Genomic DNA, 24242 nt, shown 5'->3' with positions numbered 1-24242 from the left:
ATTCCATTTCTGTTGCCTTTTCAAGGGCAGGCAAAAACGTTAATCATCATCATCATCATCATCATCATCATCATCATGAGAGAGGTGTTGGGCTTTTAAGCTGATAAGTTTGCTGAAGTGGGTTTTAACTGCTGGGCGTTGCTTATTTCATCATCATCATCATCATCATTCCATTGCTTTTTATGTTTGAATTATAATCTTGTGTTTTGTCTGTATGTTATTGTTAGCTGCCATGAGCACTACTTTTAATGGGAGGTGGAAGATAATATCATCAAATAAATGAACATCTTGGATTTGGCCCTCCTTTGCAGTAAGAAATCAACCCTTTCCCACCATATCTTCAGTCCTATGAGTCATTCTCTTTGACACCCACAACCACAAATTGTTTGGTGGTTTCCCAACTTTTGCACATGTTTCCCTATTTTAAATGGTTGACATGCCTCTCCTAAGGCTTAATCACTGGTAGAGAGAGATTTAGGCTAAAACTGACCTCCTCCTCCTCCTCCTCCTCCTCCTCCTCCTCCTCCTCCTCCTCCTCCTCCTTCTTCTCCTCCTCCTCCTCCTCCTCCTCCTCCTCCTCCTCCTCCTCTTGTATTTTGGCCCACCTCTCTTGCCTTTGATCTACCCAGTTTTGCCTTCAGCCCCTCTCATCAGTGGAATACAGACCACCACCACCCCAAGCTTCTCCAAAACAGAATTCATCCCTTGGGCTAAAAGGGCCCCCACACCACTAAGCTATAGGATTGCAGCCTTTGTGAAGTGTGTTTTCTTTTAAAGAATCGAAATATGTTATTTGAAGAAATGGGATGGATGCAAGGCAGAGAGACTGAAGTGATAGAACTTCACCTAGTGTAAGTTAGCATATATTTATGAACATATCAATGGAGCTGTGCCTGCTTCCACCTGCTGAAAATCTTGTCCTTACATGCTAAAAGTGTTAAGAGTGAAAATAACCAACAGTGGTTGACAAAGGGGGGGGGTTGAGGCTCGGAGGCATCTCACAAGTCTTAGCAATAGCCATTTTATCATCATCATCAATGTTTTGACCCCACCCGTTGTTGTTGTTGTTGTTGTTGTTGTTGTTGTTGTTGTTACTAATGTTTTGACCCCACCCTTTTTGCCTTTGGACCCACCTACCCCTGGAATGCCATCCCCTGAGAGCTTCCAAATTTGAATGCAGTGATCACGCTGAAAGAGGTTCCCCACCCCTGACATAGGCTCTGGGGATGTACAGTTGAAAAGAAAAGGGGGGGAGAGACATTTTCTTTAATTTTCCATTTGTCATTTTCCATTTCTCTAATTCATTTTGTTTCTCATTCATTAGTGTCTCATTCTTTCTTTCTTTTTAAATTAAGTTGAATTTTTATTTCTATTTTGTTGTCATTCATTTTGCTGCTACACTGATTGCTGTGGAGACCCATCCTGTCTTCTGATGGCTAAAAGTTTGGAATTTTCTATCCAAAAGACATGCAATTTTCAAGTCTTGTTCCACTACCATAAAGCATCAGGCCTGCCATGTCTAGAATAGTTTGAACAAAGGGTCCTCATCCTCTAAGCAGTTCAAAAGTGGGGGTGACACCCTCTAAGTTTTCCAATGTTTTTTTTAAATGTTCAGATTGGATGGTTTTCATGCATTTGTCACTTTCAGAGCACTTCAAGATCTCTCCTGCCTACAGAATGTTCCCAAGATGTATCAATTCATATTAGTTTGCTAAGCAATGCAATTGCTTGTCAGTTTCAAGGATCTCTCCTATGAGAAACAAATGGGAGAAACAAAAGGAAAGGATTTTCATTTCTTTCCTTCCTTTCCCATAGAAAGGAATTTGAAATGAATGGGGGTGCATTTGTTTTAGAAATGAATGGCCAGCCTTCATAGGCTCTCCCCATGAACTGGAACTCTGTGGGATCAGGATTCAAAATCATGGGGGATAATTTATGTATGTACAGCAGGCTTTCATTTATAGATGGTGGGTGCTTGGTTGGAAGTGGGTGGGAGCAGCAGGTACTCCCCCCCCCCCAGTATACAATCAAATAGAAAAGACAAGCTGAACAGGGATAAATCAGGTGTGTTGAAACTCTTTCAGATCAAGGGCCACATTCAATTTTGCGGAGCTCTTGGGTGCTACATTCCAGTGGTGGGTGGGGATGAAGGCAAAAGTGGCAGGGCTAAAAATCGCAGCCTATTTTAGCTTAAAGCTCTCTCTGTCAGTAACTAAGCCTTAGCAGAGGCATTTCAACCTTTTAGAATTGGGGGGGGGGACTCCAGAAAAGCTAAGGAATCCCCCAACGATTGGTGGTTGGGTAGAAGGGTGTGGGGTCAGAGGAAGGGGGTGTGTCCATCTGGTGAACCCTGGAAGGCTGGATTTGGACCCTAGGCAGGCCAGATTTGGCCCATGGACTTGAGGTTCCACACCTCTGGCTTAGATCATAGCATGTTCCAATGGGAAACAACATGGCCTAAAAACCTTGTTGCTGTCGTAGAGTTGGAGATACCAGTAAGTCAGTCTTCCCCAACATGGTGCCCTGCAGACGTTTTGGATATTAACTCATATCATCCTTTGATAGTATGGTCAATGGTTAGGAAAGCTGGGAGTTGCATTCCAAATCATCTGGAGAACACCAGGCTGAGGGAAGGTCAGTAGGGAAACCAAGATGGATCCATCCATTATGGAACACACCAAAAATGTATGTCCTTTGATTTCCTTGTCAGGTTTCATCTAGCAGACTCCATCACCCACTAATTTCAGATGTTTATGGAATCAGTATCAACACTAGCCACCATGCTAGCCATGGCTGTGCCAGTTGGGGATATATTGATGCCTGTCTTGCATTCCCTTTGAGCAGACTATAGCTCTGTGTTTTTAAATCACAAAGATGGAAGGTGGAGAAAGGAAGGTGTCATCCAAGTCTGGAATCTGATACTCAGAGTAATGGTGTCAATGGTTGGCCTGGGACTGCAGACTCTGACCTTATCCACTGGCCAGAGAACCAAGAACCACTAAGAAGCTGCACTGCCTACCTCCCAGGAAGAACAGCATAGCAAGGGGGAGATCTACATCCATCAGCCAGAGAGGGCACAGCTGCAGGGAGCTTGCTTCACCCTTCCCTGCCAAAAGGAGCACACAGCTCCAACTGAGAGTTCACTGGGACTGTAGACTCTGGTCTCATCCACTAGCCAGAGAACCAAGAGCCACTGCACCCCCTTGCCTCCCAGGATAAAGATCACAGCAATGGGGAGACCAGCCTAGTCCCATACACTGGGCAGAGAAGGAAGAGCTGCAGGGAGCTTGCTTTGGCCTTCCCTGCCAGAAAGAAAGAAACAAAACAAACACACCTATAAGCACTTTGAAAAGAAAGACTGGTGCCGACTTTTTGCTTTTTCCTCCCTGCTCCCAATATCCTTTCCTTTGGGTTACGTCTTTTAGATTGTAAGCCTGAAGGCAGGGGCTGCCTTACTATTAATATTTGTAAGTTCACCTGGGAGCCTTTTTTGGCTGCAGACAAGAGTAAAAATAATTAATATATGCCATGCTGGACCTCCTCACAACAAAAACTCTTGAGAAAAGTGGTTGATGGGAAAGGAATCAATAGATAGATAGATAGATAGATAGATAGATAGATAGATAGATAGATGATAGATAGATGCTACATAGATAAGCTGGGCACCCAGCTTCAAAGAAGACACAAATCAACTTCACATTTATGCGCTTGCAGAAATAATATTAATTTGAGCTGGGCTCATTCAAATGATATCCCCAGTGGATTGTGCCCATAGAGAACAGAACATTGTCTGTAGAAACAAATTTCCCGAAGAAGCCTTTATGGATAACAGTGAGCTTTAAATAAACGGATGGCAAATCTGAAAACATAAATCTTCACCAAGGACATGAACAGAAGAAGTAATGGAGCTAATATTATTTAGATCAGGGCAGGAAAATCCACAACATCTATATAGCACGAAGCAATGAGATCCACAGGCTTTTCTTTTCCTTTCTTTCCTTTTTTACCAGCAGGCCACCTGTATGCATTTCAGTAAAAAGGGCTTGAAAATAGATTTTGATTTTGTAACATGGCTGCATCCTTTCAAGAAAAGGTCACCAGCCTCTCTGTTTCTCACACACCTCCCATTTTCTCCTACAACCATTTTTTTGGCACCGGGATGTGAAGAGGGTACAGCAAATTTAGAGCTGTGGGGAAGCAGGTCTGTCAGCTGGTGGGAGAGAGAATGAACGGGGCTTGCTGTTTATGTGACAGGTGCACAAAAGCAGGGGGGAAAGAAAAATAACATCGTACAGAAAAGCTCCAAGTTTGAAATGAGGTGTGTGTAGGGGGAAGGGGGAGAACTTTGTGATCCGAAAATGTATAGGAAAGAGCAGAAGGCATAGGGTGAGTCATATTCTAGGAAGGCTTCCAGTTGTCACTGTGAAGAAATGGTGGCTTGCATTCATCCTGTCAATGTACAGATGCTCTCATTTGTAACAGTACCAAGGTTTATTTAAAAACAAAACAAAATACCGTCCTGCCTTTAAAGTGAATTGGCAGGAGGGCATAGAATATTCAGATCGACATTAAAAAAAAGGGAAAGAAAGATCTGGAATTTTGTTCTATGATGTGGCCTGGATCAGGGGGATATTCTTAAGTATTTGCTATTATCTATAAGTCCATCATGATTGATTGGTGGAGGAGGGGGTGGGGGATGAAGTGGTCTTGTTCTTTCCCCAACTAGGGATGTACGACTCCCTTACCTGGTTCCAGTCCGGGGCTTTGGCAGTGGGGGGGAGGCGATATGTCCCTCCCTGCAGAATCCTCCCCAGCTGGTTCCGCTCTGCAGCAAGGCCACAGAGCCGCCAGCCAGGGCCGGCCACAGCTGGACTTCCAGCTGCTGCCGGGCTGCTGCGGCCACAAATGGCGGCTGTCGTAGCGGCCGCCATTTGCGTCCTTGCATTAAGCCATGATAGGCTACGTAAATATTTACATAGCCTATCACAGCAAAAGGCAGGGACGCAAATGGCGGCCGCTACGCCATTTGCGTGCCTGCCTTTTGCCATGATAGGCTACGTAAATACTTACGTAGCCCATTACAGCAAAGAGCAGGGGTGTAAATGACGTAGCGGCCGCCATTTGCACCCCTGCTCTTTGCCGTGGTAGGCTACATAAGTATTTATGTAGCCTATCATGGCAAAAGGCAGGCACGCAAATGGCGCCCACTACGACGGCCGCCATTTGCGGCCGCAGCAGCCCGGCAGCACCCGGAAGACAAGCCGCATCCACCACCACCACATCTGTCACCGCCGCTGTATCTGCCCCAGGTAGGTCCGCTCCGGGGGGGATTTCGGGGGATGGCGGAGGGGAGGCCATTCTGCCATGGACTCCGGGGGCCAGATTCTTTAGAGTAATAGAATTCCTCCACTTATACTGGAGTAAGAGGAGGAATTCTCCAACATCCCCATTCCCCGTGGCAGAATTCTCCAACATCCCTATACCCTTCCTGCTTCAAAAACTACCTCACATTTACTATTGGGCAGTACCCAACTGTGTCATTCCATTAGGGTTGGCAGAGAATTTCTCCCCGAAACTTCGGGGGGCTGAGCGCCAACGTGTTCGGCCCCCCGAACAAGTTTCGGGGAGAAATTCTCGGCACCCCCTCCGCACCCGGAACCCTCCCCGGGATGGGACTTACCTTTCCCGAATGTCCCTCCTGGCGGCGGGTCCCGGCGGCGGTTCGTCAGGTCTTCGTCAGGGGCGGGGGCGGCAGCCGATCTTTCAACCGGCTGCCGCCGCCGCCATTCCAATAAAACTAAAAAAAAACAAAACGCCCCCATGATAGGCTACGTGACGATTAACGTAGCCTATCACGGCTAGATTTGCAAAGTCAGCTGTGATAGGCTACGTAAATCGTCACGTAGCCTATCACGGGTGACTTTAAAAAAAAAAAAGCGCATACGGATAATGGCGGCCCCCATAGGGAGCCGCCATTCCCGTTCCTTATTTGGTCGCTGTAGTCTACATAAAGATTACGTAGACTACAGCGACCAAATAAGGAACGCGAATGGCGGCTCCCTATGGGGGCCGCCATTTGCGTACGTGCTTTTTTTAAAAAAAAAGTCACCCGTGATAGGCTACGTGACGATTTACGTAGCCTATCATGGCTGACTTTGCAGATCTAGCCATGATAGGCTATGTTAATCATCACGTAGACTATCACGGGGGCGTTTTTTTTTTAACTTTTTATTTCGTGGCCGGGCGAGGCGAGGCGCCTCCTCCCCGGCCTGAATTTCGGCCGGGCGAGGCGGGAAGCCTCCCCCCTGGCCTGAATTTTGGCCGGGCGAGGCGGGAAGCCTCCCCCCCCCCGGCCTGAACTTTGGAGGGAGAGCAGCGAAGCGCTCCCCCCCACCGTGAAAAGCTGCGAGACCAGGTAAGTGGGTTTCGTGCACCCCTACATTCCATTAGCGCAAATAATGTTGCAGTAGCAGAAACTAGTTTCTGTGCAAAAGATGAATCCGACTAAAGTTATGTTTGTGCAAGAGTGGTTTCACAAGTAACTGTACACAATACTTTTGCAACCCATTGTGCAACCTGTTGTGTGTGACCAGTCGCCCCTAACTCTTGAGCAACCCACTGTGGGACCCATTGTGCAACTGGTTGCACAATGGATTGCACAAGACTTATGTGCAACAGGTTGCACAACTGTTTGCACAATGGGTTGCACAACAGGTTGCTCAATGGGTTGCACAGCAGATTGCCCAAGCATAATGCACAACTCCTAGTGCAACCATGCTTGCACAAACATAACTTTAGTTGTTGTACACCCTGTTGTGTGCAAGCATAATGGGAAACTGCTTCAACAATGGAAAGATTCAACAGAGCCCCCCTAGCACTATTTGAGTTTGTGATTGACACCATTGGATACTGCCCATTGCGTACAACAAAGTTACGTGACATCTGTGTGTGTGTGTGATCTCGAGATCACAATCAAATGTAGGTGGTTTGTTTTGTTTTAACCAGAGTTCTTAAAACCACCTTGAGGACTAGGGATGGACAAAAGTCCCTTACCTGGTCCTGCAGCTTGCTTCGTGATGTGGGGGAGGCGCTCCGTTCCTCCCAGCCAAAATTCTGGCCAGGGGGGAGGCGCCCCATCCCTCCAGCCATGAATCCTCTGCTCCTGCTGGGTTGCAAATGGCGGCGGCCATAGCCACCGCCATTTGCGTCCCTGCAGTCAGCCGGGATAAGCTACGTAAATCTTTATGTAGCCTATCATGGCTGAGTTTGGGGGGAAAAAAAAGCACGTACGCAAATGGCAGCGCCCATGGGCGCCTCCATTTGCGTTCCTTATTTAGGCACGTGTAGTCTACATAGACATTTACGTAGACTAGCCGGGACCAAATAAGGAACGCAAATGGAGGTGCTCATGGGCGCTGCCATTTGCGTACGTGCTTTTTTTTTTCCCCCAAAGTCAGCCGTGATAGGCTACGTAAAGATTTACGTAGCCTATCATGGTGTTTTTTGAAAATCTAGCTGTGATAGGCTACGTAAATCTTTACGTAGCCTATCACGTATGTTGTTGTTGTTTTTTTACACTTGGAAATGGTGGCGGTGGCAGCCGGTCGGAAGACCGGCCGCCGCCGCCGCGCTGCTGCCAAGCCGCTGCCGAGCCGCCACCGGGAGCCGCCGCCACCAGGGACATTCGGCCAAGGTAAGTCCCATCCCGGGGGGTGGCGGGGTGGGTGGCGGACCGTTTCTCCACCAATTTGGGGGGCTGAATGCGTTGGCATTCGGACTCCCAGAGATTCGTGGAGAAATTCTCCGACATCCCTATTGAGGACAAGGGCAATTTTGGTAGGAAAGGGTGGTGGAAAAATTTGCCAGGAGCACATCTTGCACCAAATCAAAGGAACTGCCATAGAGGAGACTGAAAGCCAAAGGACTAATCCTAAGAGAACTTGATTGCCAAGAAGGTGAAGTAGCAAAGAATAGGAAATTAAATGTCAGGGCCAGCTTCAGGGGTCGGCATTGTCAGTCATGTGCTGAAGACCCATGCGGCAGCGGCAGCGGGGGGCACCGCCAACACCTAAAGCCACTTACTTCTGCTGTTCCTCTTCTTTGCTTCCACTGCCTGTTCACCTCCCTCTCTGAGCAAATGAGCAATGGAAGGATAGGAGAGAAGGAGGGGCAGACTCCACTTGCCTGACTATCTCCTTCCAGGTTGCCTTGTGGATACAAAGGAAGAGAACAGGGTGTCAAGGGTAGGCATGGCCAGGCATCTGCCAAGGGCCCACACCCCAATAGAGTCCCACAGACAAGAGCCTCTGGAGATGCTCCTCCTCTTCACCATTGCAACCTCCTTGTTCGCCTGCCACTTGCTCTGACCCAGACGACAATGGTGGTGAGAAGGTGGGGCAGTAGATGTCGCTGCCTACTTGCTCATAGGCTTTCTGTCTGTCAAGCAGGCATGTTGTTGAGGCAACAATGAGAAAGAGGACGAGGAGCAGGAGCATCTGGTGACAGTGGTGGTGTCAAAGTAGACTCTCTAAGCAACCAGTGTGGGTGTCTTGCCCAAGGGCCCTCACAAACAAGACATCCCCTCTGGAAGGCGGCAAATGAATAGGCAATGGGAAGGGGCACAGACCTTCAACAGCTATACAGCTTCACCTAGTGATGCTCCAGAATTTTGCTTTGATTGAATTTCTCAGTTGTAAATAACTGCCATTTCGATCCATCTAACCCTACATACAGAACAGTTTTGTAGCAGTCTCCCCGCCCCCTTGGTATTCCCTGAAGTTCTTGATGAGGATAGACATCTGATTATGTACACTCATTCAGTTTTTTTTCTGAGTGGAGTGTTATGCTGCTGGTTGACCATCATCATCCATTCCTCTGTTGGGCAGATTGCTTTTAATGACTCAGAATGGTTAGCTGATCTGAGCTATGGTAGGGATGGGCAGAACCCCTATCTTTTGTTCTGGGGGGGTTCTGCAGGGGGGACGAGGTGATCCCTCCCTCCCCCTGGAATCCTCTTCAGCTAGCACTGCTCTGTGGTGATTCCACAGAGCCGGCCACCGGCTCCGTATCACCAGCGGTATAGGCGGCCACCATTGCCATGCTGTATCAGGCTGACTCTGGATGCAAATGGCATAGCGGATGCCATTTGCGGCTGTAAAGCTCTTAGATTAAGCTAAATGCAGCCACAAATGGCTGCATTTAGCTTAAACTAAGGACTTTCTGGGTGCAAATAGCATCCTCTACGCCATTTGCAAGTGTGATTTTTCCCGCGATAGGCAGTGGGTATTTCAAAATGCATGCTTTCTCCTAATATGCTCAATGCAACACTTGTGAGGTACACTCAAAAAAAGCATCTCCTAACATTGTTGGGAAGGTGGGTGTTGATGGTTGTAGTGTGTGTGTGTGTGTGAGCAAGAGAGAGAGAGAGAGAGTCTGAGCTCACTGCTGCAACTTTCTCACTGCACCATCCATGATGCAATGAAGACTTCATCTGGTATAGCAGTCTACCACTCTTAATCAACATTCCAAACATACTCCATGCCATATTCAAAAGCCATTGGCTGCACATGTTGCATTAAAACTACTACTACTACTGCTACTACTGCTACTACTACAGCAACAACAAAACAGATTGAAAGTGCATGCCTTCTTCTCATATGTCCAGTGCAACTCACTTCTGCATAAACTGAGTCTTTTTCACCCAAAGTTGTGGCTCTCCCCCACATTAGGGGTCGGTGTGTGTGTACATGTGTGTGACAGAGTGACAGAAGCAGTGTACCAAAGTTGCTTCTTCGGAGCAACTGCTGATCTACAGGACCACCCTCTGCAAGAGCAGTCTTTCACTTAAAGATGTATGAGGATTTCATTTTTTGCTCACAAAACATGCGAGCATGCCCCATTCCAAACTCTGAGCATGAGTGCGAGCACATGCCCACTGATAATATTTGCGAATTCTCAAGCAAGCCATTGCATTTGTCTCATTCCCAATTCCCATTTTGATTTGCACAAATAATGTGTGCACATTTCCTCAGGAGACTGAATCAGCCCTGCTTTAATCTATGGAGGAAATGTCCGCGAATTAGGAGATGTGAGCAAATTTGGGGAGATGTGCAGAAATCTCCCCTTCAGCCATTGCTTGATCTGCACATGGTTCCCATTTGTGCAGAGTGAGCCGCAATCACAAATGGGAGTGGGAATCACCCATGAGACGAGTGGTGACATGAGGTTCAGAGAATCCTAGCGATCTCGAACATCCTTCATCCTACCATCCCTACTAGCACTGTGACTGGGCATCCAAATATCCAAAGTCCCACATTCCCCCCCCCACTCCCAGATGAATTGTCCCCTCCATGTGGACAAGACAAGAAGTGTCCCAGATACCCTCTCCCCCCACAAAAGCAGTTCCAAAACTATCAATTTATTTATTTTATTTTTATGTAAATTATTTCTTGGCCACCTTTCAGGTCAAAAGCTCTCCCAAGGCACCTTACAACAATAAAATTATAAAAAAGAGTTAAAATATTAAAAGTGATAAATATAAACACAATAAAGGCAACAATAATAGCCATCAATAAAAAACAAAAATAAAACCAACAATGATGTTAACAGCAGCAACGGCAACAGTAGCAGTCATATCAATAGAAGGCCAAGGTAAAATAATATGTTTTCAAGGCCTTCTTAAAAGACTGCAATGACAGAACATGGTGGACCTCTGATGACAGCTTGTTCCAAAGATGTGGGGCCACTGCAGAGAAGGCCCTCTCGAGTGTGTTCAACCAACTGACTGCTCTCACAGGTGGGCAAATGAGAAGGGCCTCTCTTTCTGATCTTAAAGTGTGGGCAGGCAGATATGGGTGTAGGCGGTCCTTCAAGTAACTTGGTCCCAGCACTTTGAATTGTGCTTGGAAATGCACCAGTAACCAGTGCAGCTGGCACAGTATAGGTGGATTCGTCCATCCCCCATCTTGGATGGGATGGTAGGAAAGCCAGCTGCACTTTCTCAATGATTGGCCTATCATCACCCACACCTAGGGATGTTGCAAGCACCTGATACAGGGGTGGAGTCTGACAGACTCCCTCTCCCGCTCGGCCCCCTGGACTCCTGTTCAGGGACTGCATGGCACTGACCAGACCTATTTGCTGAGTGCCACACAGATCGCAAATGGGAGTTAGCCACCCACTCCTTCCCCAAGACGCCATTGTTAAGCAAAATAGCATCTTGGATCTTTCTGGAAAACCAATGTTGCATAGATTGTGGGTGTAAAGGGGCCATCTACCCAACATTCCAGGTGTAAATGGGCCATATACGCCTGTAATGTTGCGTAGATGGCCCCTTTACAGCCGCAATCTATGCAACATCGGTTTTCCAGAAAGACCCAAGACACCATTTTGTGTCACAATGGGGAAGGAGCAGGCAGCCTGGCAGTGCTTGCCTGTTGCTCACCGAGATGTCTAGGGGCTTGAGTGACATGACAAGTGTGCATTGGCAGCGGCAGGGACAGGGTGAGCAACCAGTGTCCCCAGACAAAGATGAGTCCATCCATCCCTAGAACTATATTTCTAACTTAGTAGTAGTTGCTCTAAACTGATCTCAAAATCACCGCTCAGTTCACTTTGACCCTCCATTAATACCAGATCCTACTCTGTAGCTTCATTACAACAGATGGACAATGGTTGAATAAGAATGGACAGAAATTTCACACAAAGACAGGGGACCCCTCTTTTTCTATGGATATGCATTCCAGAGGAAGTAGTGGAATTTTAAAATAAATGATTTTCTAGGGATGGGTGGATTCCCTACCTGTTGTTCTGGCTGGGAATCCAGCCTTGGGGGGAGGCAATCCATTCATCCCCCTGGAATCCTCTTCAGCCCGCTTCACTCCACGGCAATTCCGTGGAGCCGCCAGCCAGCTCCGAAGCGCCAGTGATACATTTGCCATGCCGTATTGCTGGCTGAGGGGGATTGACTGCAGATGCGAATGGCATCCAGAACACCATTTGTGGCTGTAAAGGTCTTAGTTTAAGGTAAATGCAGCTGTAAATGGCTGCATTTACCTTAAACTAAGAACTTTATGGCTGCAAATGGCATAGGGAATGCCATTTGCGTCCCTGCTTTTTTTTTTTCACGCGATAGGCTATGCAAATATTTGAATTCTCTGCCATTCCTATGATTCTCTTTCCCTCCAGGGAAGGGCACTTATCCAACCCATGTTACAAACACCGTACTGGAGTTCAGGCGTTTTGCACCATATACAGAGCAAGAGTGGGCTGCATAGCTTGATATCTATCAGAACAAAGCTCACAGGATGAATTCTCTGAGCACAGGCAGTAGAAAGTGGAATGGGACATAGGACATAGCTAGGGATGTACGAGAGTCACTTACCTTTTCGCGGAATTTTTCTGGTCCTCCCCCCCGGAATCCTGCCTGGCCAGCTCCACTCCTCGGCGGCTCTGCGGAGCAGCCAGCCAGGGCCATCCGCAGCTGGATTTCCGGCTGCAGACAGGCTGCTGTGGACGCAAATGGCGGCTGCCGTAGCAGCTGCCATTTGCGTCCAGCCAGGCTGCCGTGATAGGCTACGTAAGTATGCATGTAGACTATCATGGCAACCCCCCCAAAGAAAAACAGCACATGCAAATGGCAGCGGCTACAGCGGCCGCCATTTGCGTTCCCTATTTTTCGCCATTTTAGCCTACATAAATATTTACGTAGGCTATTACGGCAGGGAAAAAAAAGGGAACGCAAATAGCGTAGTGGGCGCTATTTGCATTCCTTTTTATTTTGGCCGTAATAGCTTACGTAAATATTTACGTAGGCTAAAACAGCAAAAAATAGGGAACACAAATGGTGGCCACTGTAGCCGCCACCATTTGCGTATGCTGTTTTTTTTGGGGGGGGGTGCTGTGATAGGCTACGTAAATACTTATGTAGACTATCATGGCAAAGACCAAGATGCAAATGGCGGCCGCGGCAGCCAGTCGAAAGACCAGCTGCTGCCGCCGCTGGAGCCGCCGGAGCCGCCGCCATCTGGAACATCTGCCCCAGGTAAGCCTTGTCCTGGGGGGAATCCATGACGGGGCAGGGGGCATGCCGTTCCGTCATGGATTTCAGGGGGCAGAATGCCAGTGCATTCGGCCTCACTGAAATCTGTGGCGGAATTCTCCGCCATCCCTAGACACAGATCATCTGTGAAAGAGATGCAGAAGAAGGGGGATTTGTCTGTCCCCAACACATCTGGAAGAAATTCAGTGAATGCAGCATGCCGTTAATGTATTTCCCATTGCCAGAACAGGTTGTGCCTGTTGAATGTATGTTGGTTAGGGATTTCACAAGAGTCCCCGGGCGGGCGGGGGGAGTCCAACAGACTCCCCCTCATCCACCCTCCCAACTCTGCATGCCAAACCACAGGGTTCTTGTGCACCTGCTCGGTGTGGCTCGGTGAGAGCCCAGCAACTGCCCCATCCTCTTAGTGAACCATCATTATGCACAACAATGGCAGCTCGGGTGTTTCTGGGTAGGTAATGTTATAATTGGCGGCTGTAAAGGGCCCATTTACACAACATTACAGGCGTGAATGGAGCATCCACACCTGTAATGTTGCATAAAAGGGCTCTTTGAAGCCGCCAATTATGCAACACCACCTACCCAGAAACACCCAAGGAGCCATTGTTGTGCACAACAGTGGCTTTCCAGGAGGACAGGTGACCCTGCAGCTTCGTCGGGCACTTGCCAGGCCATGACAAAGTTCATGCAACACCGCAAGCAGGGGTAGGCGGCAGCAGCTTGGTGAGTGCCTGACAAAGCTGGCTTGGGGGTGGGGGATCCGTCCATCCCTAATGTTTGTTGACAACTGTTTAGCAGCACAGGGGTCCTGCAAGTGTAAGGTTGTTCCCTTAGTTACACCTGGAATTAGAAGTCAGGTTTACAGATCAAAGTGGTGTTTTGGTCAGTACTGCAACATAGTGCCATCCGTTTTAAAGAAACATATCAACCTCTCTCAAAAACCTTAATGTGTTTTGTTTGATAAGGGGACCTCCTTCACTTTGAATCTCCCAGGAGATGGAATTTTGGTGATAATTCTAATGGAATAGATAAGAAAGGACAATAGGTAGACTCGTTCAGGCAGCAAACACGATACGCTGAATGGATCATGGATCATGGCTCCATCCCAGAAAAGAAAATAAGAGCTGGCTTTTACCATGTCATACTATTTCGGTCTCTAGTCCTGTATTGTAAGCACAACATTTTTGGCCATGAGGGCCTCATGTGATCGGGGCCTGGGGATCAAGCGCACATGTGTACACAGACACACAGAGAGACTTGCATGCACACACAAAGAGGCATGTTCACCCACCCACCAATAATCCTGATACAGATTGCTTGTTTCTTGCTCCTAGCAGCAAGGAAGGGTGAAAAAAAATGCAGGCAATGGGGGGATCTGGTGGTAGAGTACATTGTGTGCCTGCAGAAGGACTGATGCTCCATCCCTGGCATCTCCAGTTGAAACAGGGGTGAGGACCTTCTTTTTTCTGTTATGGGACACATTCCATTGAGGGTGCTACATGGCAGTGGTGGGAGAGGCCAGAGCCAGAAGTGGGCACCACTTTTCTATCTTCTGCCATTCCTTTCTCTCTCTCTCTTTCTCTCTTTCTTCCAATCCTCCTTTCCCCCCTAGTCAATTGCCAGTGGAAGGAACAATCACCCATGCCACAGGTGTGAACTTATGGCTTTCAGGAGGATTTTGAAAGATGAGCTGAGGACCACAGGTTGCAATACCCCTGAAGTGAAAGGAGTGAGTAGGAGATGATGGGAAAGCCCTCTGCTGAGATTTGGAAAGCCACCCACTGCCAGTTCAAGTATTCAATCCTGGCTGAGATGGACAAATAGGGTGTTTGTCAGCTCCCAAGGTTTCTATACCTTAGTGAAAGCATAATGCAGGTTTAAACAGAAATCTAGCTAGAAACCAGGGGAAAGTTTCCCATCCTGCATTTACATTTATCCATAAGGAACTTTAAAACACATGACAGATGCCTGCAGAGTTATGTAGCCCACATTAGTTTGACTTTGGAGTTATATTTAGAGGAAATAATGTCTACCTATTTTCCATGCTATGCATTAAGGGTATGTTTCTGTGTTCTCGGTGAAGCATGGCAGTGGGTGGAGACAGCTAAGTTGATGGGCAGGAACCTGGCAAAGTAACTGATCTTGCTCCAGTGAGTGCCACATAATCTGTGGGCTCACATTAGCTTTCTAGAGGGCACAGTAGGAAGCAAAAGTTCATTAGTTGTGAGATAAAGATAGACTTTCAGACACTGTGTGATAATATTCAAAGGAAATCACGCACAAGAAATTCTGAAGGGAATAGAGAGTGAACAGGAAGTTGTGATCCAGCATGAGATTTCATATGGCTGAATAATTTCATATGGATGGTACTGAAATAGTCCTCTCACCTGGAATTCTTCCCAGGTTTTTGGCGTTTTGGATTACCTGGTCTTGCTTCCAAACTGAAATCAATGCATTAGAAATCCCAGATTGTTTCACTTTTGTTTCCAAATGTTGCATGGTGGCTGTTCATTTCCACAGCTTCCTTCATGTTTTCTCTCCCACCCACCACCCACCCCTGTTCATTAAGGATGCACATGTGAAAAACATCACTCTTGTGATCTGAACATCTGTTTACTGTTGTGCAGTTATGTTCCTGCATGGTGGTAAAACACCATACAAACAGAACCTTGACACAACTGTAACTACTAGTGCATCGAGACTAGCCTTTTTGTGGCTTCTTATATATGCACAGAAGTGGACATAACCATCAGTAAAACACCACACAGAAAGAATCTTCCTGCAGTCATACATATGAACAGATCAAGGTTGCTTTTTGCAGTGCTTATTAATGCACATGCACACATTGGTAATGCAGAGGGTCCAGGAAGGCAATAATGAACTGAAGAAAATGCCCTTATTTACAATGGGCATGCATGAGAGAGAGCAAGCATTGAATCAGGTGGTGTCATATTATCTGGCTTTGATTCTCCCCTCTGGCTCTTGGCTGGGGGAAGCATTGTGCAGTGAGCCATCATCTGATATTGTGGAATCTTTCAGGCCAGAGGATGTGGCTTTTCTAGACTCTTCAGACTCAGAGGGCACCCCCCCACACACTCAGTGCAGCTCTCACCACCTCAATGTCAGAGGAGCCAGTAGCTGCAGCATCAAGTAATGGCCTTTTAAGTGTCAGACAGCTTGCCAGAGTGGGTGGGGTTAACAAAAGGCCCAGTTCAGCTGGATTTCACAAACCCTCAGCACATCTCTGCATGTTGCTGAGACAACAGCTGTTCTTGATGGAGTCAGCATAGATCTGTCCAGGGTCCTGACAGACCCTGCCTGGTCTGGCCTTACCTTGCCATCCTGCAGAGCCAATTTTGACTATGCTTTGTTGGACTTGACCCTGTCCTGCCCTTCTAGTAAGTGCAACTGCTTCAGAACGTTGAGCCAAGCTAGACAGGACAGGTGGAGTATTCACTGTGTAGCCAAAGTATGTGCCAAATTCTAGAATCTAACCTGTCAGGTTAAATGGTATCTCAAGCCAGTCAAGAGCTCCTGACCTGAAGATAGTTTTTAATCATTACTTCAAAAGATTGAGTGACTCATACCTATCCATGACTTGTGCATTTAAGCCCATTTGCTTCAATGCACTTAAATGAATTTAAGGGCTACTTCCTTATAGCTGTTCAGGCAAAGATGCTGCCATGGCACCATTAAAGCTTGGTTCTCATTTCCTTGACAATGTTTATAATCTATCACAAATAGGGATGGTGTGGGGGCACCCGATTCCATCCGGGAATTGGGTGAAACCACCCCTGCCTGCACCCCTGAGGCCTGCTGACTCTCTGCCCACACTCAGCAAATGGCCTGCACCCACCCCAGCAGACTCGTTGAGCTCTGTGGTCACCATTTTTTTGAGAAATAAAATAGCAATCACAAAAATGCACATATTTGCATATGTGCAAAAATGTGCATTTGGCCAAAAAATGCGCATTTTGCACAAATGCAGATATGTGCATTTTGCATTTGCCATTTTAGTTCTCAGAACAATGGCAACCACAGAGCTTGGCAAGGCCGCTGGGGTAAGTGTGGGCTGCTCATCGAGCACGGGAAGGGCTTGAGCGCAGTCCAGAGACAGGCGAGTTGGGGCAGGGGCTGGATGGGTGTCTGGAGAACCTGGACGGAGGTGGGTTCATGCATCCCTAATCACAAATGGTTCTAGTGCAAGCCCAATTCGGGTCAATGGCAATTACCCAAGAGCCCAAGAGTGGGCTTTTCAGGACACCAAGGGGGGTGGGATCTACAGAGTTTGAAAAAGGGCTTGTGCTCGAGCAATATCTGATGGAGCACCTGTCCCAGTATGAAACTGACCATATGGTATGCTCATCATCTGAGGCACTTCTCCACGTGCCTCCTCCAGCAGAGGCAGAGGGTCTGGGGATAGCGACAAGGAAGACAGCCTTTTTGGTGGCAATCCCCTATTGTGGAATGCTCTCCCAAGGGAAGTGCACCAGGCATCAATATTTTCATATTTTTGGTGCCAACTTAATATTTTCCTCTACACTCAGGCATTTGATGGCATATGATGGGCTTTTTAATGTAAGTTTGTAAGGATTGTCTTGGGCCTTGCAATTTACATTTGGTACAATATGGGGTGTGGGGAGTTTAAAGTTTAAGGGGGTAAGAAATTATAGAGGGTTGATGCTTGGGGCAATGGGAAGATGGGTATGTGAGTGGCTTGCCAGAACTTAGTGGGGTAATTAGGGATGGCAGAGAATTCCACCACAGATCTTGGTGAGGCCGAATGCCAGTGCATTCGGCCCCCCGAAATCTGTGGCGAAATGGCCTGCCCCCCCACCCCCCCGCAGATCCCCCCCGGGATGAGACTTACCTGGGACAGATCTTCCAGGTGGCGGCAGCTCAGGCAGAGGCGGCGGCAGTGGCTGATCTTCTGACCGGCTGCCACTGCCGTCATTTGCAGTTTGTTTGTTTGTTTTTTAACAGAGACGTGATAGGCTACGTAAGTTTTTACGTAGCCTAAAACGTCTCGGTAAAAAAAAAAAAAAAAAGGCGTATGCAAATGGCGGCGGCTACCGCCACCGCCTTTTGCGTTCCTTATTTTGGGCCGTCTTAGCCTACATAATTATTTACGTAGACTAAGACGGCGAAAATAAGGGGAATGCAAATAGCGTCCGCTACGCTATTTGCATTCCCCTTATTTTCGCCGTCTTAGTCTACGCAAATATTTACATAAAGACAGCAAAAATAAGGAACACAAATTGCGTACGCAGTTCTTTTTTTTTTTTTTCCCCAGAGCCCTCCACGACCAGAAATCCGGCTGCGGACGGCTCTGGCCTGGCTGGGCCTGGCCGGCTGCTCCACAAAGCTGCCATGGAGCACAGCCAGTCACGGAGGATTCCGGGGGGGAGGAACGGATCGCCTCCCCCCCGTCGAGGATTCTGGGGGGAGGGACGGAACGCCTCCCCCACCCATAAACATAATCCGCAAAAGGTAACTTTTGTACATCCCTAGGGGTAATGGGATAAGGCGTTCAACTGACAGCTAGTATGCTATCATTTGACTGCATACATCTCTTGGGATGAGGTGGCTCATCCTTAGTGGTTATCACAGAACATTTGAAGGGTGTAGAACAGACCTGGTTCTAACTGGCTTTAGGAAAAGGGGAAGGAAAAATGAGTCATTTGACAGCAGGAAAGGGGAACTGAGGCATTTTCAGAGTAAACGAGATGCGTAAGAGGTAGGAGGGAATTGCTGGCAAATGTGTCATGAAACTCCATGTATGAAGTGACGTGGTCCAATAGAAAAGATAAATTTTGGAATATGTATTAGAGGGGAAGACATGAAGACAAAGGGGTATTTAAGTTCAGACACAGAAGGGATCAGGGTCTCTCTTTGAGGAGAGGGTCCCTTTCACTGCTAAAACTTGTGAGAATGGTAACCAAATAGAGCTGCTAGAAGTGTGAGTATGTCTAATCTTTTGCTTTTGGTGCTGCGTGGAAGGTTTCTGTGCTTGTTAAAAATTTATCTTTTATCTTTCTTTAATAAATTATTTTAGCTCATGTTATTGTTTTAGTCCTTCTTTGTAGAACTTAAGTAAATCTGAATGAATGTGAACACTCTGGTCTCAGTCCCCAAAAGAACATCACCTACCACATCAGGGCCAAACTGAGGCTGTTTAAAGTAGATGTTCCTAGGTACCCAGTACCAGGAAGCCTGAAATTTTAGCTTCCAGTTTTCCCCTTACAAGTTGTTTTATCAGGTCCTGATACCTTATTGTATGTAAGCTGTTTTAAATATAAAATTTATATTATGTTTTTTGTTCTTTTGTATTGTTGAATTGTAATTCATGTGACCCTCCCAGAGAGCTTTGACTACTGAGTGCTATAGTAATAAAATAAATGAATACATGAAGTTCTGTATGTGGCATGTAGTAGACAACCAACTGGCCTCAGGCAGTGCAGGCAATGTGTGCCCATGCTGGGCCAGAGCACATTTTTCAGAAGAAAATGATTCTGAGGAGACAGTTTATGAATAGGAGTTGTGGGGGGGCATTTTGTTTACTTGGGAGTACGGATGGTGAAGAATTCCGCCACGGATTTCAGTGAGGCCGAATGCACTGGCATTCGGCCCCCCGAACCCATTGCGGAATGGCCTCCTACCCCCACGCGGAATCCCCCCCGGGATGAAGTTTACCTGGGGTGGATGTTCCAGCGGCAGCGGCTCCGGCGGCGGATCCAGTGGTGGCGGCGGCAGTGGCAGCTGGTCTCTCGGCCAGCTGCTGTGGACTCAAATGGCGGCCACCATGCCATTAAATACTTACGTAGCCTATCACGGCAAGCAAAAAAAAACCAGCGTATGCAAATGGCAGCGGCTAAGGCAGCCGCCATTTGCGTTCCCTTTTTTTCACTGTTTTAGCCTACGTAAATATTTACGTAAGCTATTACAGCGAAAAAAAGGGGAACACAAATAGCGTAGTGGGTGCTATTTGTGTTCCTTTTTGGGGGGGGCGTAATAGGTTACGTAAATATTTACATAGGCTAAAATGGCGAAAAAAAGGGAATGCAAATGGCGCCCACTACACTATTTGCATTCCCCTTTTTTTTTGCCATAATAGCTTACGTAAATATTTACGTAGGCTAAAACAGCAAAAAAAAGGGAACGCAAATGGTGGCCGCTGTAGCCGCCACCATTTGCATACGCATTTTTTTTTTTTCTGGAAGGCTGCCCAGCAGCCGGATATCCGGCTGCGGGCAGCCCCGGCCGGCGGCTCTGCGGAATTTCCACGGAGTGGAGCCAGCTGGATTAGGATTTTGGGGGAGGTGCGGAGCGCCTCCCCCCCCATGAATCACCCTGTCAAAAAGGTAAGTGACTTTCATACATCCCTACTTGGGAGATCATGAACAAGAGTGAGTAGTTTTGTTTCACTTCTGACTTGAACTCCCCAGTCTTTCTGGACATGGTTTCCTTCTTTCCTTTACCCACAATATTTCAGAGTGAAGGGAGGAAGCAACACTTCTTGCCCTCACTTAGAATTTGGTCTCATGGAAGGCCACAAAACCACTTTGATTTTGCTAGGTGATGACCTCTGTAGCCAATCAGAGTAGGAAGAGGAAGAAATGGTTTCTTCAAGGAGTGGGCAAACTCCCATGCACCCTGTTTACAGACTCCTGCTCCTTGCCTGACCCTGGCAGACACATGGAATAGATAGGGAAGAACAATAGGTAGAGTCATTCAGGCAGCAAACATGATACAATGAACTAGGGATGGGGGAGCATTCCACCACAGACCCCAATGAGGCTGGATTCCAAGAATCTGGCCCCATTGGGGGCCCGTGGTGGAACAGAGCACTCACCTCCACCTCCCCCCGGAATCTGTCTGGGTCGGATCTGTGTCTGCGTCGATCCTGCGGAGCCGGCTGCCTGCTCCGCATCACCAGTGACAGGTAGGGAATCGACAGGTAGAGAAATGACAGGTAGGGTATCCACCCAACCATCCCTACAATGAATGGATCATGGATCATGTCTCCACCCCAGAAAAGGACATAAGAGGCAGCTTTTATCATGGTCTGCAGGTGCCCAGCAAGAGCTTGTGGCAGTTCCCACTTGGTCATGAGCCACCATCTTGCACAAATTCCAGGGTAAGCTATTTAGGGAAATCATGATTTGTGTAAAATGGAGGCTGTAAATAGCATGATTTGTGCAAAATGGAGGCTGTAAATGGTCTAATTAGACCATTTAGGCCTGCAATTTCAATCAAATCCTGGTATTTATAGTTGCCATTTTGCACAAAATTATGTGGGATTTTGTACACAGTGGTGACTCATGACCAAGCAGGAAACTGTGAGCTTGCCTAATTCAGCCAGAACACACTGAGTCAGGCAAGCTCAGGGATCTGTGACCTGGCATCCAGGCAGCCAAGCTGGAGAAAACACATCGAGCTCCACCCCCAAACCAGATTCCTCTGATATCTGTAGTTCCTGCCTTCACTTTGGACTGTTGTGTTGAAGGAAAAGGCTGATAGTACTCATAAAAACAGGAAGTGCAGCTGCCACCATCAGGGCCTCATGAATAGGATAGATAGATAGATAGATAGATAGATAGATAGATAGATAGATATTTAAAGTGCGAGTCCCCTGGACTGCAAGGAGGTCAAATCAGTCCACCTATTTTAGCCACCTAATGCAAAGAGAAAACTCACTGGAAAAGACCCTGATGCTGGGAAAGATCGAAGGCAAAAGGAGAAGGGGATGGCAGAGGATGAGATGGCTAGATAGCATCACCGATGCAATGAATATGAATTTGAGCACACTCCAGGACAGAGCAGAGGACAGGAAGGCCTGGTGTGCTATGGTCCATGTGGTCACGAAGAGTAGGACATGACTGAATGACTGAACAACAACAACAACCTCCTCCCTAGTTTACAGGCAGATATTAAAAAAAAATAAAATTAAACACTGAACTTAAACACTGACTTAATGACTGAACAACAACAACAGGCATTGGGTGGTTTTATGAATCCTTTCTCCCAAATTCCACATGTTGAGTTGAAAGAACTTTAATCTCTGTGTTATATATCTTATACTTAGCATCTCTTTCCTATTGTTCAATCTTCCTTTTGGTAACCAGTCTTTTTTCTTTCTTTCTGTTTTGCTTTTTCTTGTTATATCCTCCTTGCTTACCCTCTCCCCTTGCCCCTTGACTTGGTAAGAACAGAAGATAGATACAAGTCTTCAAACAATGATTTTGTTTGAGGGGGGAAAAAAATACAAGTTTTGCAACTAATGCTGTGAATGCCTTCTGGGAAACCAATGACCCTTTTCATTAGTTCCACTTGGAAAGGAGAGACAAAAAAAAAAAGGTTTGTAGCTGGGCCTGACTTTGAGAGCTGGCTGCAGGTATGTCCTGTCTTTTTCTATTAGTAAAGGTAGAGCTGCTGATAGGTTCAAGATTGACAACTAGAGAAAGGGAGAATTAGGACGAAGGGAATTTCAAAGAGCAGATAACATAAAGCAATCTGGTCTTCTATATCCCTCAATTGTACTCAGAGCATTTCCTTCTGGATCAAAGTTCCATTTCTGTCAGTAGCTAAAACCTCTACAGAGGGATGTACAGCCTGATCCTAGGCATGTTTATTTTTTGAGTAAGGCTTACTGAACAGAGTGGGGTTGCTTCTGAGTAAAGTGGGCATAGCATTATGATCTCTTTTTTTCCCCTAAGCTGGAAGACCCTGTTCTTATCTCACCACTTGTCCCAGAGTCTGGCGATTGTGATCCCAGCTGAGGTCAAAAAAAAGAAAGGAAGGATGGAGAAGACATTTGTTCCATTCAGATTTCAGTCTGAATGTAGTAATTCCACAGTTTCAAACCAAAATGTGAGCTGAAAGTCAGTTATACTGTTCAACATTCACAATCCTCTGAATTTTGCAATGGAGTTCTCCAATCCAAAAACAAAACAAAATGCCAGAAAGTTTATTTTAGAGAACAATGTGCCCAGATTGACAGATCCATCCATCCCTAGGAAACCATAATCATATTTTGCATCTATAAAATGCTTTTGAGAATTCAAAGCATTCCATGTTAGCCCAGTAATCCTGACAATGCTTCTGTAATACAGCCCAGCATTATCATCTCTACCATGCAGATGGGTGGATTGTTGATGATGAGAAAGGTTAATTTGCCTAAATGTTCATGGCAAAACTGGATAGGTCCCAGTTCAAACTTTATCAGGATCCAAGTCAATTGAGGAAACTGGGTGTGTCTCCCTCCCTCTTTCTTCTGTCCCTACTCACTGTGTGTTTTAATGTGCTGGCCCTGGGGTGAGGGGGTAGCTGTTAGTGCTAGGTTATAAATTTTAGCACTGAAAAAATTCTGGGGCCTGGTGGCGACTGAGCATGATACATATTAATCTCTGTTTTACAGAGCAGTAAGATGTGCAAATCAGCAAAACTTGTGCTTGCAAAGGTTCTCCAAATTCCACCTTGAAACTTGTTCCAACTCAAGTCCATATCAGATTGCAAGCTTTGTTATTTTCTTTTTGCATGAAAATCCATGTGTATTTTCATGCATATTTTTTTCCAAATGTACGCATCATTTGTGTGTGTCTATGGAATATACATATTCTTCTCCCATCAACTAATGTGTATTTGTGTGCATTTTTCAAAAATACACATTTTTCATGCACATTTTTCAAATGTACCATTGCTGTCAAACACATTTATGGGGTGTCTGCAGGCTCAGGAACGTACGAACTTTGACTGCAGTGGGAGTCCAAGTCTGTGTTCAATCCAGAAGGTGTGTGAACAGATAAATCTTAATCAAAAATGAACTGGAAAAAAAACCTCATATATCCCTACAGAGCAATTCTATGGCTACATCCTCAGGGATGGGAAAATGAGTGCAGGTTTTTCCACCCCACCCCACCCCACCTGCCTTGCAGCCTCCATGGAAAGAACCACAGGAGTTTCTTTTCTAAGGATGAATCGGCACTAGGGCTGTGCACCGCTTTGGCCTGAGGCCCAAACCTCGAGTCAAAGCGGGCTGCTTCAGGTCACTTTGAGCTCTTTCCAAGGTGAAGCAGAGGGGTCACAAAGTGACCTGGAGCAGGTCAGGGGCTCTCCAAAGTACTTGGTGTGCTTCAGAGCTTTGGTACCCCTGGGCCAGCCATGCCAGGTCCTTATCTGAGCT

The sequence above is a fragment of the Heloderma suspectum genome, chromosome 6, assembly GCF_057233095.1.
Source record: "Heloderma suspectum isolate Gila_16-S chromosome 6, 16-S_ref, whole genome shotgun sequence".
NCBI classification, from domain to species: Eukaryota; Metazoa; Chordata; class Lepidosauria; order Squamata; family Helodermatidae; genus Heloderma; species Heloderma suspectum.
This window is presented reverse-complemented; position numbering follows the sequence as displayed.